This window comes from Lepisma saccharinum, chromosome 1 (assembly GCF_977018435.1).
Source record: "Lepisma saccharinum chromosome 1, izLepSacc3.1, whole genome shotgun sequence".
Lineage (NCBI taxonomy): Eukaryota > Metazoa > Arthropoda > Insecta > Zygentoma > Lepismatidae > Lepisma > Lepisma saccharinum.
The window spans coordinates 191,866,099-191,881,265 of record NC_139229.1 but is presented as its reverse complement, the minus strand read 5'-3'; the positions used below and the strand labels follow the sequence as shown (position 1 = coordinate 191,881,265).

Below are 15,167 nucleotides of genomic sequence, written 5' to 3'. Positions count from 1 at the left end.
GGGGTTGAGGTGGCTGCATAGATCAACTGAAAAGCAAAGTTTTGAGTGATGATTTAGTTTTGCCTGAACTAAATTTCGTATATGCAGTCCGAGAATTTCTTGGTATAAAAAATACTTTTGTTTAAGCCTACTGGGTTCGAAACACGTTCAAACACTTAACTACCATAAAGAGACAGCCGAAAATTTTATGAATGTCGAGAAGAGAAAGCAAGAAGATGTTGCATATGTAGACATTTTAGACGGAAATTGCAGGCTCTACCAACTGAGCCACCTAGCCATCCTTGACTTTAACCGATTTTTCGTTAAAATGTCTACATAGTACATGTCCTGTGTATATCAAATCGTAAGGTGTTGCCTTTATAGTGAACAAGCTCAGAAAATATAGGAGAGAGAAGAAAATGAGGAGCATTATCATCGGTTGAGGATAATTTTTTCTGTGGTCAACAAGAGCTACTACTTCGAGGTGACAATGACAGTGGCCTAATAAGGGAGATTTCACACCCTGTCGCCTGAGGATTTCACAAATCGAAATTAGGTTTGTGCGGCCTTTTGTGTCGCTACGGTGTGAAACGTTGCTGTTGATTGGCCCATTCCAATAGACATGTATCGCGTGTCCCTTCGGTCTGAAACCTTCCTAAGTCTTGAAAATCCAAGTCACAAGGATGGAAAATTAGGGTCTTGTTAAGGTTAGGTGTGAAGGCAGGCAGACGACAGCACCCTAAAGGATCATATCTAAACCTGCAGGAAGAATGCATCTCACTTCAATCTCCAATACGATGATAAAAACTTCTGGTGAGTTGATTTTAAAAAATGTCCGAGATAAAGAGAGGCGTGCCCAGGATTTTCGGAAGGGAGAGGGTTAAATGGGGTTATTATCTCACCAAACCTCCCTTGGGCACGTCACTGGAGATAAATGAGTAAGCATTTCATCATACTGGGAGACGAAACATTAGATGTGTTGGGAACGGAAGGGTTTTCACTGTGCATTAATTGTTTCGTGATCCACCTGTATTCGAGAAGACTTCCTTTGTTTCGTGCCGATATATGACAAGACAGCGGAAGGCATTTTTGAACACTTGTGAGTGCTAAGGCCTGAATCTGAACAATTTGGTGGGTTTCGGCTTTTATAAGAGCTGAAAAATGGGAGAACAAGACACGTTAGTGGTGTTCAGGCTCGAATCAGAGAGATATATTCGAGAGCTGTCTGCGTCCAGTTCGCAACCCACAGTTTGAATCTCGCGTTGTCGAGTGGATTGTCCATCCCGTGTATGTGTAACAGCTTCGTAAAAACACTCAAAGACACCATAGATGTTTTTATGTCTGATGAGATGAAATGGACAAACACACATAATGAGATGGTTCCGGCACACAATATTAATGCATGGAAACAGAGGAGTCGAGTGGTAAAAAATGTTCCGATTTCACGTTCTGATTAAAATGATAGCCTTACAGTGGCAACGATTTAAGAGATAGTTGTTCCCCATTTTTAATTTTTTTCCGCACCCCCCCCCCCCCCCCCGTTTTGGAACCCAATTTCCACCTCTGGTCTTAAACACACAATTGTGAGGTTCTTACTATACCCCTTAAAGAAATGGTGTTGAGCCCCCCCGAAAGGAATTCCTGGATACGTGCCTGATTGCATCTGTTTGATTGATTTACCATTCCCATAGCGGAAATTTTGTTTACATCAGTGGCGGCGTGTTCTAGTCGACGACCCACAGCACTTTTGGTTGCGCGTTTTAACCGTAGCACCTACTTGGATGCGCGTGTCAATCGCTTGGCACCAAGTATACACTCTGTTGTACCCAGTTAGTGTTGGCGCGTTCCAATCGCAGCCGCAACGGAGGAGATTAGCATATTTCCTAAAGCTTAAGGGAAAAAGGATATATGAATTCATAAATCGTCAAAAAGCTGAAATAGAAGGAAATCCAGAAGGAAGTCCAGATCCAGACCATCCATTAAAAAGGAAGTCCAGATCCAGATCTGCCCATTAAGAAGGAAGTCCAGATTCAGACCGTCCATTGAGAAGGAAGTCCAGATCCAGACCATCCATTAAAAAGGAATTCCAGATCCAGATCTGTCCATTAAGAAGGAAGCCCAGATCCAGACCGTCCATCGAGAAGGAAGTCCCGATCCAGACCGTACATTAATAAGGAAGGTCAGAAAGTCCATTAAGGAGGAAGTCCAGATCCAGACCGTCCATTACGAAGGATGTCCAGATAGAAGAATATACAAATTGAAGAAAAGAAATAATAAAAAAACAAACATATTCAGATAAAACTTGACTGTAGATGAGAATTATAGAGAAAAGTAGCTCATCATGTAAATATCCTTGTTTATATAATATATTCGTTTAAACGTCTCCATTGGAAGACATCCTGTCTGGTTTCGTTGTCTTCAAAGAACCCTACCTTGTAGATATTCTAGCTGAGGTTTAAGATTAAGATTCATGCACCTTGCACCAAATAGAGGTAGCAATTCTAATTCTAATTAGAATTAGAATCACAGCCGTGTTATCTTTCCCTTGTTTGGATTCTGGAAACTTAAAAATTTCATTTTAGCAGGGGTTCATGGAAATAGTTTTATGAGCCCTCCTCCGAATTAAAAATTTGCCGGCGCTTCGGTGATTCACGAAAATAGCTTGAAGTGGAAATAGCTAGCTGTGTTGTGTGTGGTGTTTTGGGGGGAGGGGTTGTTTAGTCGAGCCTGGGGGTTAGCTGAGGCATGCTCCTGTGGTTAACTCGGTGACAGTCAGTTGCGGTGATTGGGTGCCAAAACTGGGAGGGCAAGGATAGTTTTTAGTTTTTCTTAGTAGACAAGGCTTATCATTAAGAGGCCGTAGCTTGAGCTACAGAAGGAGGGGAGTCACGGTGTTGCACGGCCAGGATTATCATGGGCACTATTTTCCTTCCAGAGAAAGTACAAAGTCGATGTAAACAAAGCCACGTGACTTGGAAGAAGTTGGTTGATTACGACGTCAGCTGTTCCGCATATCGTTGAGTAAATCTATGAACGAGGAGAAGGAAAAAACAGGATCTTAAAATTTTCAATTTACCCAGCACGGCAACATCCTAATTTAAAACAATCAGACTTTCCGATTTATTCGGAGAGTCCTTCTTTAGTCGTCCATCCCTGTCCCAAGTTTTTTCCCTCTGGTCGTTAAAAATCCCGATGTTTCATTATCATACAATGCATGAATGTTCTCTTTCGCTGTAAGCAGAACGTTTTAAATAATGTTAATTAACTAGTACAAACGTGTGAGGGTAAAATGCAGAAATAAATTTGTAGTTTGCTAAAGTAATCAACTAATCAAATTAATCAAACTTCCTTTCTGTTTATGTCCCTTACTTATAATATCTCAGAATTAGGCGAAAAACTTATTCTATTAAAACGATAACTTTTTGTGGCAGTTTAATGTTTATTTTATCGAGGGAGAATAATTTGATGCAGTGTCTTAATCCAAAGCTTCACAGCCGTAACTTCAATACTGGAGGGTTATAAAGAAGCAAAAAAAATGGATTATGGCAAGGGTATAAAATAGCAATTGGGCTATTTTACTTTTCTATCGAACATGGTTCCCACCCATTCATTTTGCCAAATCAAATTTCCGACATTTCCAAAATATCCTGTTCTTTTCAAATAACTTTCCTGGCCATTTTATAATGCTTTAAGACAATAATACATAAATGTTAACTATTTCTATGCATGTTAATCAAATGAATGAAGTGTTGACAATAATTGAAGCAAAATAGAATACCAAAAAATATTTTTGAACGAAATATTTACAATCAAGAATTTTGTTACAGAAAAATGTCACATGTACTTTTCAGTCTCAAGTTTATTTCCCTGGCTTTACGAGGTTTTTAACTGTTTTTGTAAAATTCCCTAACTTCTCCATGAGCTTTTCGCTCCTGAACTGATTTCCCTGACTTTTCCAGAATTTTGAAATCAGTAGGAAACCTTCATTACCACTACTCCATCCTCAGATTATTCTCAGTGTAATCTTTCTCATGTTTTATTTTTGTTGTTCGTGGTGGTGGCAGGCCCGTAGCTAGAATTGATCTCCAGGGGGGGCTCACGAGTTATCAGGGGGGGGCTTTGAAAACCAAGTCCAATTTTCAAAAGTTTAAGAGTATTAAGTGAAGGTAAATTGAATTGAATTGAATTGTCTTTATTGCTGGGCAAGTTTTAGCTGTTGCTGGTCTACCACCTAATCCCAAAAAGTACAGATTAAAATAAAAATAAAATAAAATTCAAGATTACAAAGACATTGAACAAGAGAGTACAATAAAATACAAAAGGAATAAAATCCCTTACTCCACACACTATACTACTTTTGATGAAACAGATATTTATATCACACAAGAAAAAATGCACAATATTCAATCATAATGCCTACAGTACATTCCACCCCAGCCGAAGTAATGAAACTCTCCTTCCTTCCGAAAACTTTGACGCAGATGCGGAGGGAATTTGCATGAAGTCACAGATTGCAACAGGGACAGCGATGGTACAGATAAAAAAGCTCTCCTGTGAAAGAACTTTCTAGAGTCTAGAGAAGAGAATCTCCTAAATACTTACCGCTACTTAGACTTCTCCGAACAAATGTAGGCTATTAGCTGTTGTCAGGGTCGGATTAACCTGTGGAAAACTGGGGCAATTGCCCCGGGGCCTCCATCAAAAGGAAGCTGTAAAAGGCCTCCACCAAATTTATATTTTAACCAGCTGGCTATACTTGTGAACAATTACAGAAGAAGTTGTATTTTAAAAATAAAAAAAAACCTTCAATATTGTCGTATGTCGACACTGATCTGGTTCAGTATTCTGAATGAACTTGTAGTGGCAACTCCATCCATCACAAATTACATCTGCAGCTCGCGAGCTTGTGAGCATCTACGAGGAGGATCTGGAACCCTCGCTAGAGAATGAGCTGATACAGTTTGCACACCTAGTAAGCAGTAGCAAAGTCAAACATCAGGAAGACGTCCCAATGGAACTGTCTATGTATATAATACTGTATGCAAGGACCCGTTCCGCAGTACATTTCCCAATGTCGAAATTCTCTTTAGGATGTATTTGGTCTTAATGGTAACAAACTGCAGCGGAGAAAGATCTTTTTCAAAAATGAAATTAGCTAAAAACAGGCTTTGTGCTGGCATGGGACAGGATCGCAATTCCAATCTTTGTTTATTAAGCATTGGACATGAACTTCTTCATGAATTGGACATCAATGATATAGTAGATGAATTTTCGGCGAAAAAGGCAAGAAAAGTGTGTGTACTATAAGTGTCAAGCCTTTCGGAATTTTCTTGAAGAAAGTGTATTTACTACAATTTTCACAATGAACCTGTCGGCAATTGTCCAGTAGATGGACCGTGTATGTGTAGTGACATATTTACTCTTAATTGTAAATGATATCATTTATAATAAATTATGTACGTAAGTAAAGTCTACTACTCAGTTCTCTGTTTCCGTCTGAACACCCTTAGTATTTACCATATATTGTAGTTACGGTGTTCACTCTTCATAATATACTGTAGACATTTAGACGCAGAATTTTACTGCTGCTTTAGAGCTACAATTTTCGTCCTGTAACTTTATTTTGCTGCGCTATTCTCCCTGCAAACCTATCTGCGATATGTTCGATTGTGAATGACTACTGATTCTAAAATCAGGTCTACCATTTCAACTGCTGAAAATTGGTGGTTAACATATTGAGTTACTCCTAGTAAAAATAATAAAAAAATGGGAGGCCCCCACCAAACATTTTGCCCAGGAGACTTCACAAACCTTGATACGGCCCTGGCTGTTGTTCATGTTCTGTGAATTTATCCTTCACCAAAGTTGTGAGCAAAATAATATCTGTTGTCTACATTTTCACTCTTCACTGCAAACAAATTACACAAAATAGTTTTGCCTAATGTCAAGGGGGCTGACGGCAGTGGCCCCCCTTCCTTGCCCCTGCCTGTCTACGGGCCTGGGTGGTGGTGGTGGAGAGTTTCTCCAAAACAGTACGACTTCACGTTCTTAAAATATTGTAGCTTCAAACTACAGAGCTAGAATCTTATCCCTGTAACATACAACAAAATAAAATACCAAATTATAGTGTAAATTCGTTCATGGATGAACATAATTAAATTAATCGAAAATTTACCTTCAAATATACAACAGGTCGAATGACAGGCAAGATTTTAAATGAAACAAACATAGGATGGAAAAATATTCAATTTCATAAATGCTACATGCTCGACGAATGAATTTCCTTTTACTTACTACCTCTTACATAATTTGAGGAACTGTAATTATCACTATTTCTTATCAAGAGACAATCTTTTCGTGCTGCCATTGATAAAAATCCTCACATTTTTTCTCCTGCAGAGACATATGTAACTCCAGATAGTTACAAGAAACTCCACCAGATGTCACAACCTGTTTAACATTTGCTCTTGATCTTCTTGCACTCCGTACTCCGAGCAGCACAAAAGTCCGTTTCCGGACTATCTAAATCTAAATTAAAACTTTATAACTTTATAAAAGAGAGAATGCTGCACCCTATTAAATTAATATTGTTTTCAGTTTGCAATAATTTGGATCCAAAAATTTTCTTGCGAACAATATCATTCTTTTCTGTAATGCAGTGTAAATTAACAGATAGAGAAGTAAGACCAACTATGTACTTCAGACTGTTACTGCTAAGCAGTTTGGTCTTAAATGCATGAACAATTGTTTGGATGAAAAGAAACGCGCACATTGGAGAGATTTATATCATTTTTTTGCTGTTGGTTTGTTATGTCGGATGACTTGATTATGTAATGCATTTAATGTTATATATATACGGAATTAAATAGTTTATAATATTCATAGTTGACAAAAATAAAACATTTTATCTTGCTTGAAGTCTTGACTGTATTAAAATTGATTTTTTTACCTGATTCTTCTATGATTTAAAGTGCCTGATCTACGACAATTGATGGGAGGAGCTGATGGAGTTGCACCCTCCCAAAAAAAATGAATACAAGAGAGAAATTCAATTTTGGCAAAATATTTGGAAGAATATATCGTTGAAAAGACTAACAGCAAAGGTTCTAGTGAAAATGAATTTAACTGGCTTGGTGGCCGAGCAAGTTGAGTGGTCGAGTCACGATCTCACCCCCCGAAGGTTCAGTGTTCGGGTTCAGACCTGCTTTCGGCTTTGTGAGTGTCAGTTTCATCAGTTTCATCTAAGCATCATTCATCCATGTCGTCACGATCATCAAAAAAAAAAAAAAGGACAGAAAGAAAGAAAAAACACCCTCTCCAAAAACAAAGAAAAAATATAATTTATTTGTTAAATACTTACGCATGCATATTTCTCAAATCGTTAATGTCGATTTCTGTAAATGAAGTTTTGAAACTTTTTTTGGTATTTAAATTTGCATAAAACAAATACCAGAAAGAGAACACAAATGCACTGGGCATGGTGGTAATGTAGGAGATAGACAAGTAAATATTCTTCCAAGAAAAAAAAATAATGCACCAGTGCCGAATCTATAACCCGCAAAACCCCGCGGTGCGGGGGGGAGGGATGACCAAGCCTTTAGGGGCTCCTTGCCAAGCCCATTACATACTCAAATAAGACTATGTAAGACAACAAACGTAGTAGTTATTCATTTTAAATTGATTCTGATATAGAAGTGTCCGGTTAATAATATCTGTTGAATGCCCCATATCACAAAGTAAATATGATTTTTTACTAACCGCGAGTTTTTTCCTCCCTAGCTCTGTGATGTGAAACGGGTCTTACTAGAAGTCCAGCAAGGCGGAGCCAGGGACGAAAATCCCGTGGATGTAACGAAATTACTATTTGCTTTGCAGGCCATCAAACCTGATTTGCTTACGTAACTACCACTGCATACCCAACCTAACGCATGGCTGATAGCAAAAGCAGAACAATTACGAAATATTGTGAAACAGGAATTGGTCCATCATTCCCAGCTAAATTGTTCGCCTCCGTTGCCGTGTAGTCTAAGGACTCCGACTGCGGGACGGCATGGGTTCGAGTCTGCCTGGGTTTTCGGCCTGTGTATAGGACCGCTGGCAACCCACCATCGTGTGACCTATAACGGCTGGCGGTTCGACGTACTCACCACACGTCACCCCTCTAGGTTGGATTGTGGGAGGAGGACTGGCAGTCGGGAGATAGGCCAAGACCCTTCGAGGGCTGTCGTTCCATGGGTTATTATAGTATTATTATTATTATTCCCAGCTAAATTTAATATGTTCATGATTTTGCAAAATTTATGTATGAGAAGGATGATACAATTCTATCTAGCTCTCCAGAGGTATACCGACCTCCGTGGCGGTTAGCATAGGTGTCCCGGATTCGAATCATCGCATGGGCATGGCTGTTCATTGTTAGAGTTCCTTCATCAATTCCATCCTATCATCACTCAACTTCATCGTCGCGATTAGCCAAATGTGGCAGAAAAGCGACGCAAAATAACAAAACTCAAACATTTCCATCAATCATTCTATTATAGATATTTCTATTGCACACACACGCACACACACATATACACTGAAGAAACTGAATAACAATAAGGGTTTTGACATTTTATTTCACAGTTAGGATTTTGACATTTTATTTCACAGTAATTAAGGGTTTTGACATTTTATTTCACAAATACGTGTATTTTATATAATATTTTATAAAATTTGCAGATGCACGAACCAATAATAACATTAATTTTAAATGTTATTATTTACACGTCTTTATTATAGTTATTATTTTACATTCAATTTCGGGCAAGCATGTACCCGTCTTAAAATAAGAGGTCTTGTGCCGCCACTGCACTCGTTGTACATCAGAACGGCGGCCCTGACCTCGGTGAAAGTGGAAAGGCACTTTCCTTTCTGGTTATCTTACCACCGAAGATCAAACGGTGCCAAGAACCTTCCTGAAACTTGGAGAAAGTTTGTCACAGGGTTGTCGTTTAGTGTGTTCTTTCTTCATATGCCAACACTGTTTCCTGGTGATTTGACAGTGGAGCATCACGCAGCGTGTTGCTTCACAGTAGTACCTACCAAAAAGATATGTCTCAACGGAGGGATTTTTCATCGCGACCTTTCCTACAGGGTTAAAAAGTGAGATATTCCCCGTGTCTCATGTCTCTTTAATATTACATCCGGCCAGTTATGCAATATGAGGTGTGGAACCCGTTTAAAGGAAGGAATGACATTATGTGTTTATCAAGTTTAAAATTTGATTCAGCAAAAATCTCATCGTGCAGTGGTTAGCCCTGCGAAGCTGAAAATCCTGTGTACTACAAATCTCGGCTAGTGTAGGGATCACTGGCTTAGCAGAGGGGGCCGGGGGCTGAAGAGCATTGTACGAGTTAAGCTTTTTACTTTGGGGTTCCCACTCAGTGGCGTACTTGTGATTTTATTTTGGGAGGTAGTTTTTTCTGGATGCATATTTGTGTACATGTTACCAGTTAGTAAACTAAATGGTTTACTTGTGATTCTAAGTACTACATTAGAAAATTGGTTCTAACCTAGGTTATTAAATCTTAGGATAACATTTAAACGCAATTTGGAAACACTGTATTTACATCCTAAGAAAATCCAAAAGTCATACCCAGAAAGAGCTTTCGAACTAATAACACTAAGAACTTGACCAAATATCAATTGCTAAGTTCAAACTTAGGAACCGGGCTGGTCTAGTCGGTTGGGCATCTGACTGCCACGCGGGAGACCCGGGTTCGATTCCCGGGGTGAGTGATCTAAGGTAGGAAGCTTTCCGGCCTTGTCCTCACCCAGCTTCAAATCCGACAAAGAGAATGTGTAAGGGTCTACCCCACCCCATCCCATAATGTGCCGCCCTCATGGCACGGTGCTGTATGCACGACGAATTTTAAGGTCACACTTAACGTCCATTTAACATACTTACAAGTTCCTTGTGAACACATGTGCAAAACATGAGCACAATGCCTTAAAACAACATGCTGTTGTCTCGGTGAGGTAAGGTTGGTCAGTTGTAGGATGCTGTCGTTCTTTAATTCAGAAAAAGGCTGCATACCTTTCGGCAGAAAACTCTTTGATGACTTTACCAATAATGTACAAGAATGATTTTGCAGTTGTGTTTGTTACTGTTAAATTCCATTTTCTTTGAGGGGAAAAAACATCCCTAGCAGGGTTAAAAATAATTGTCTTTTGTTGGGATATTGTTTTGGGTGGGGTGGGGGGTAATCTTCAGTATCCCTCCGTTAATTCGCACCCTGGCAAGACATATCACATTTTACTTACACCAAAGATAATAGCTCGAAATAATATTAGAGGTTAAGAAAATACTAAAACCAGATACTTAGAAATACGCAGCGGACCGGAATGTGACGGGGGGGGGGGGGGGGGTAATTTTTTTAGGTTGGGTTATTCCATTGTTAAACTTGGAAAGTAGAAAAACCTAATAACAATTAGTATTGTTGTTATACAATAATAATTATTATAAAGTGATAAAAATAAAACATTTTTACTCCAAAAATGTTCTATCACCATCATCATCATCATCATTAATAATAAGAAGAATAAGAACTCAGGGATCTACAGCCCGTAAGGGCCTTAGCCTTTCTCCCGACTCCTAGTCTTCCTCCCACAATCCTACCTACAGGTGTGGAGTTCTTCAATCGGTAATGGGGTGACGTGGGGTCAGCAGGTAGAACCCCCAGCCGTTGTAGGAGATTTCCGAGACCGGGTTACGCTACTCACTCGTAGCTCCCCAATTTCCTCACGATGGTGGGTTGCCACCGATCCTATATACAGTCCAAAAACCCAGAGACTGAACCCAGGCGAACTCGAACCCATGCCGTCCAGCAGTCGGAATCAAAAGCACAGCGCCTTAGACCACCCGACCACGGAGGAGGACCATTATTATTATTATTATTATTATTATTATTATTATTATTATTATTATTATTATTATTATTATTATTATTATTATTATTATTATTATTATTATATCCTTGGGGATTGGGGAGACTTTTCTTTCTACTCGTTCCACCGGGCACAACTGTTTTTCATTATCTTTTAAGATTTCATACAACGTTGTGTAGTTAAACGCATAGTTATTCTATTTTGTTATTAACTTTCACATTTCTCGTTCAAGAAAAAATCTAAAAGTTAAGGAGTCATGTAGATACGTTGTTTGACCTCTCACATAAAACTGTAGGGAACTTTGTAAACTGTGGAACTATTTATTCTCTAGAGTAAATGATAGTATATAAAAGACATAACAGTGTTCCTCCATTTTAGAATCAATTTTTCGGCATAACACAGTTTTTACTTTGGTTGTTCTGTTCGAATAATAAGTAGGCTAACTGAACTTTTTTTTTCTGTTATTAACAAATAAGAAATTCTGGGCAATAAAACTACAACATTCTCTATTATCCGGCTTTGAATTCTAGTTAAACGTTAAAATTTGAATGAATACGTCATATGCTGGCCCACGTGGAGGAGTGGTCAGCACATCGCGCTAGGACGCCAAGGGTTCGAATCCCGGCCTGGGCATATATGTTTGTGAGTGTCCATTCATCAATTCCATCATGTCATCACTCATACCCATATTCGCAAATTAGACAAAAAGTGGCACAAAAAAGGGAGTAAAATAAGGCAAATCAATCAATCAATACGTCATATATTTAATACTTTAAATAAGCTACAATTCTAGCAACATTCCCGTTCAAGCGTTCCTGTTAGGCTGCCTAAGAATAGATTCGGCCGTGGTGTTGACCGCAACGAGAATGAAAAATATATATACACATTACCATTCCATCAAATCACAAGAAGATATGTTTGTTTTTGAAGTTTTACTGTACGGTACGTATTCTTTTAAATTACGCTCACAAAAAAAAAGTCTTGTGTCAGAAGTGGGATTCGAACCCACGCCCTCATACGAGGACCAGAATTCCTCACTCGCTTTCTGTCAGCGAAGCTTGCGCTTGAGTCTGGCGCCTTAGACCACTCGGCCATCCTGACACGGGTAAATGTTATTTCCGTGGGACAATACCTGTGCAGCCAGTTACAATGTTGTGACGACGCCAGCGTAGTAGTCGACGGTGCATATTTCTGGTATAGAATTTAAATAAACTGATAATGATGATTTATTTTGTAATTCCTGCACGTTCCTCATGCTCTCCTCTCAATGGATATTAAAGGCAGCTTTTGGGCAGTGACTGCGTCAGGAGGAAGGGGGGAGGGCTAAATCCCCCTGCGCCCTACCGCTCCCTGGCACACAAGTCAAACTACATACATGTTACTTTAGCCCCTTTTGAATGAAATTTATATACACTCATGGACGTCCGCAGGATTTTTTCCAGGGAGGGGCAAGGAAGGTATTTTTTTCCAGGGGGGGCCAACATGGCATATTTTCCCCAATAATAGTGTTCATCCCTCAAAAAACATTGCTTAAATTTGAATTTATCATGTTCGTGCAATAATTAACACACATTATTGTGGCTGAAATTAAATTATATGTGTGAAATATGTAATTTTTTGTTGACTTTCGTTTTCCAGGGGGGGCCACGGCCCCCCCTTGCCCCCCCTTCCGGACGCCCATGTATACACTCCTCACAAAAAGTTTGGAATAGTGTTATATTAAGCACAACAAGATTTGGATATTATTATGTTAGGCAATAGGTGATAGGCACGGTGGCATATGTCGGCGAAAAGACGAGAACGTCCACCAGACAGATACCATGTGTTGTTGCATTCCAAGGCCGTGTCTATCATCTATTGTCTAATATAACAATATTCCAAAGTTTTTGTGAGAAGTGTATATCACATGTGACAGCCCAGCAGAAAATATTCCCGACTCCTCTGCTACTCCACTAATTTCCCCTGGCGCTGATTTAGGAGGGCATGGTGGATCGCCCACTTTTAACGCTTAAAAAATACAATATTCTTAAATTAATATAATATTAAAAGGTAATCCCTCTCAAATATCGTCTAAATACCAATCAATTGCCAGATTTTTTTTTAAAAAAAATTGAAAGCAATAAGAAAAAAATTGGCGCCTCTGGCTGTCTCTCTTTTAGATGCCATGCATTCGGTATTTTTTCTGATTTCTGGTGTTTCACAAGTACTTTTGTATCAAATACTAAAGCTGGGCTGTGTTTCTGACGTGTTGGGTTGCTTCGTCGTTTAGTTCTGTTCCAGATCTTTTTTGAGATCTGTAGTGATTTGTTGAGTCTTTGCTCTTGACTAGGGTTCCCAGACATCCCGCAAAATACGGGAACGTTCCGTTTTTCGTTAGGGCGTCCTGTTGTCCCGACAAAAGTCCTCGGGACAGCTTTTTGTCCAGTATTTCAACAATAGGAATAGTTGAGTCAACCTGGTCTCGCTATTTTCTATTTTCACCCCTACTGGAGAAGCTTATTGTGGTAAGCTACGGGTGTACATTTTCCATAATAAGAAACTCCACGTTGCACGTACCACGTTCCATTAGAAGAAGGACGTATTGTGTGCATAGTAGCCTTGACAACTAAATATATCCCGTGTTTTATCCTGAAATATCTGGAACCCTGCCCTTGACTGAAGCGTACCTTCCAACCTTCCCCCATTGTTTATTTATAGGCAAGCTACTAGTAAGAAAACCACATTTTGTTGCCTTACGTAGCTGGCAGGAAAAAGTTAGGTATATGTGAAAAAAGTGGACTTCTAATTATGGCTGGTCACTCATTATCAATCCACTAACAATGTTGCTTTTTCCACAACTACAGAACTGTTGCATCACCTTTGCACAGTAGTGATTATTATGATTGCTTCTTATTAATTCGAACGAACATAAAAATTATTTTGCATACCACACCTTATCGTTATTTGAAGATAACAGGTATGCAAAAATTGTGCGAAAAGGACACCTAAATTATCCATGTCTTTCCCAATACTTAAATATAATTAATAATAAGGTCGAAAACGCGAGGAAGATGTTTATTTGGTTTCAATATTGTAATTCATACCCATGCCCGAAGTTTTATATGTGGAGGCATTGGGCTGACAATATGTAGAGGTCCCCTATACATAGTTTCTGATATTAGCTTTTAGGCCAAGTTATGTCAAATTGTTAGTTATTTATTTTTATGTTTACCACATTCCAAGTATCTCATTTATTTCATTATGTGGGCCATTTCAAAGCATTTTCCTCCAGTGGCAGATGGAGACCCAGGGCTGCAGCCTCTAAATCTGGGTCTTTTCATACCCACATAATTTTGTTCCTCTCAAAAGAACAAACACCTTGACTAAATTCGAACATGTGGTGTTCTGGGTTTACCAGCCAGGTTAAGTCGATGTCACCCTAGAACACTTGTTCGAATCACGTCGCCAGGAAAGCTACAATTCCTGCCTTGGCTAAAGTCTATTAGCTTGTTGTTTGTTTCCAATTACAAAATTATTTATTAGATCACAACGTTTGTCCTCTTTCGCTTTCGAATATCAAGCTTGAGTCAGTTGGAAGAAAAGTTTAAATTCATTTGTACCGCCAAAGGATAGCAAAGTTTGTTATGGGATGATAATTTGTGACCATTTGTAGTAAAATATGCATGGAGTGAAGATCAAAATGTACTTATTTACTGAAATATTCACATTTTCCTAGAGCGAATATTTATTGAATTTGTTTGGGTGGGCTGTTGTGTTAATCGCTTAGGTTTAATCGTTAAGGGAGCGGCGATCGTCATTTATTATTGAGTGTATTGATCATTTTTTTCTATGTTAGACATCTCGATGGAGGAGTGATATGAAGTTGAGTGATCATCTCCTTGGACATAATAAAATAAACCATCGCCTTCTTAGAAGCCGATAATTGGCGGTAATGGTCGACGAGCATTCATTTTTATTAGTGCTGCAGTCGATATTGGCCGATGGTATCGGTATCGGAAAGTATCGGTTGGAATCCATTTACCAATACCAGTCGATAGCCTACTTTTCCAGCATATTGGTCTTTCACGGGGTCCGCGAAAATGCCGGGCGACACTTTCGAGGAGTCTAATTATTCTAGAAATTATGCAAAATTGAAATTTTCTTTTCATTTTGCACCAATTTTGCATAAAAAACTGGATTTTGTGGTTTTATAACATCTATTTTTATATTCTAATGTAATTCTTGAATATTCTAAAGCAAATTTCTTAATAAATTGATGC

At 38.9% G+C, this 15,167-nt stretch overlaps 1 non-coding gene across 1 annotated transcript; it reads right to left on the bottom strand.

The window, feature by feature from the left end:
• Nucleotides 1–11,892: 11,892 nt before the first annotated feature.
• TRNAL-CAA (transfer RNA leucine (anticodon CAA)) lies at nucleotides 11,893–12,009 on the bottom strand. Its single transcript has 2 exons — nucleotides 11,972–12,009; nucleotides 11,893–11,938 (listed from the first exon to the last, which is right to left on the bottom strand). It is a non-coding gene; the product is annotated as a tRNA-Leu (tRNA).
• Between the last annotated feature and the right edge of the window lie 3,158 nt (nucleotides 12,010–15,167).